The sequence below is a fragment of the Tupaia chinensis genome, unplaced genomic scaffold (assembly GCF_000334495.1).
Source record: "Tupaia chinensis unplaced genomic scaffold, TupChi_1.0 Scaffold000370_1, whole genome shotgun sequence".
NCBI classification, from domain to species: Eukaryota; Metazoa; Chordata; class Mammalia; order Scandentia; family Tupaiidae; genus Tupaia; species Tupaia belangeri.
The window spans coordinates 2076264-2078781 of NW_006159867.1; positions in this window are offsets into that span (position 1 = coordinate 2076264).

Consider the following 2518-nt stretch of genomic DNA (forward strand, 5'->3'; position numbering starts at 1 on the left):
CACTGAAAGAGACTACATAAAATAGGGACAAAATGGGAAAGAGGTGATGTTCACTTAGTTACCAGATATGCTTGAAAGTGACAACGTAAGAATTTGTCTTTTAATAATATATATTAAAAAGTTAGCCACAACTTTTTCTGTTGTCTCAAAGGAACTTGTTAGTGGTGTTATAAAAATCAAAAGAACATAATTAAGTATGTGAAAAATTATCACATCAAATTAATTATGTAATTTACACCTACCTTTCAACCAATGTTTGGTGTATTTGAAGTTGCATTTTGGGGCAAAAAATCTTTTCACTTTCTTTTGTTTTAAAAATTAATATTCAATTTACTGAAATAAATTAAAAACTAGAGTTTTCAACTTTAAAGTTAAAATTATGTAACCTTATTTTTCTATGTAAAACTCATAAATTGTTGAAATAACTTTGAGGAGTTTACACTTAAGAATTTTCCTTAAGATAATATAAATTTAATAAATATTTGTAATATATTTAATTTATATTTACTTTTCTTCTTTAAATGACCTAATCCAGTAAAAACATCTCAACTATTTACATACAGTAAAATACAGCCAATTATCATGCAGGGATAGATAACCTTGGGTTATGTTAAACATTTTAGTTAGACTGATTTCTTTCATCTAGTCCTCATAGCCAATATGAAGACATGGCTTCAGTATTACATATATACTTTAAATACTAATTCACTCTTCCTGAGACCCAAAACAAGAACACTAATCCTTTAATTTTAAGTCACTTTATTAATCTCTATCCTAAATTCGAAGTTTCAGATTTAAAGATGTCAACTAAGGAAATGAGGTTATCATTCCAAAATTGTATGGAATAATTTCTCTATAGGCTCAGGGTGTTATTAACTAAGATGCCAAATCTAGAGATCATACTTCCAGCACAATTTTTTATCTGCTTAAATAATATGGTAATAGACTATATTAACTGCTGAGGATCTGCTAGTTTCCACACACGTTGTTTTATCATTTCGATACATTCATTAAATCTAGTTACCAGGTGACTTTTGAATTATATGTATATCTTTTCTTTCAGGTCAAACCTTAACTCTTGCAGACTTTCAAAATACATATAATTTAAGGATTGCTCAAGTTTATATGCTTTTACACTAAACATCTCTAATATAACTGCTGTCATAATGGTCTATTAAATATCCTTGAAGTATTTCTAAAGAGGCTATTTCAACTTACTGAAAGAACTAGAAAAAAAAAATATCATTCTGGTAGGTGCAAAAATCTTAAAACACAGCCTCACCCATATATACACAGAGGTAAAAGTAAGATAGAAATAAGCTAATAAGCTATCTTTTGTCCTTTTTTCTTTATTTGTTTATGAATATGCTATAACTAGACCAACACATTGGCCTAGTATCTGATTTTAAGCTGAATTGTTCTGTATGTCAACTATTAGTTGGGAGAAGAAATTGGAAATTTTCAAATTAAATAAAATTTACTTAACATGCTATGATATTGTTGCCTTAAATGTATTCCCTCTTAGTCTCTGGAACCCTGCAATGTCCTGTTATTCCAACATTTCACTCAAGCATAAAACAAATCTTATTTGGCAAATCAGGTCAGTACTACAGTAAGCAAGATCAGAGTACTGCAAATTCATATCAGTTGTAAATTAGGGATCATAAGAAACAGGACCCATAGGATAGATAGATGGATAGATGGATAGGTTGATAGATAGATAGATAGATAGATAGATAGATAGATAGATAGATAGATAGATAGATAGATAGATACAGATGGAGGAGAGCAGATTTATTAAGGAAAATGGCTCAGACAATTATGCAATCTGAGAAATCTTATGGTAGGTTGTCTGCACACTAGGGGGCTAGGAAAGCTGGTAGAATATCCCAGCCCAAGTTTAAAAGCCTCAGAACCAGAGATGTCAATGATATATTTCTCATTCAAATGCCAAAATTCTCATCGTATGGAGGTTGCTGGTATGAATCCAGATGGCCAAAACTCAGAGAACTACCTACCTCTTTATAATAGTTAGAAATCAATATATACCCTTTGGGTTGGCTGCTTGGCTTAGTGCAGAGTGGGTAGGGGGTCTCCACAACAGGGGAATCCAGTCACACAGCAAGTGAGCATCAGATGAGTGAGCAAAGCTTCTTCTGTGTTTATAGCCACTCCCCATCACTTGCATTACTTCCTGAGCTCTGCATCATCCTGTCAGGGCAGCAGCAACATTAGATTCTCATTAAGAGTGTGAACACTGTTGTGAACTCCATGTGTGAGGGATCGAGATTGTGGGCTCCTTACAGGAATCTAAAGTCTGAAGACCTGCCGTGGAGTTGTGGTGCTGGTGGAAAAGAGCTGCCAATACTATATTATGGTGAGTTGTATAATTATTTCACTATACATTTTAATGTAATAATAATTGAAATGAAGTGCATAATAAATGTAATGCATTTGATTCATCCCAAAACTCTCCTTTACCATCCACCACCCCTGGTCTGTGAAAAAACTGCCTTTC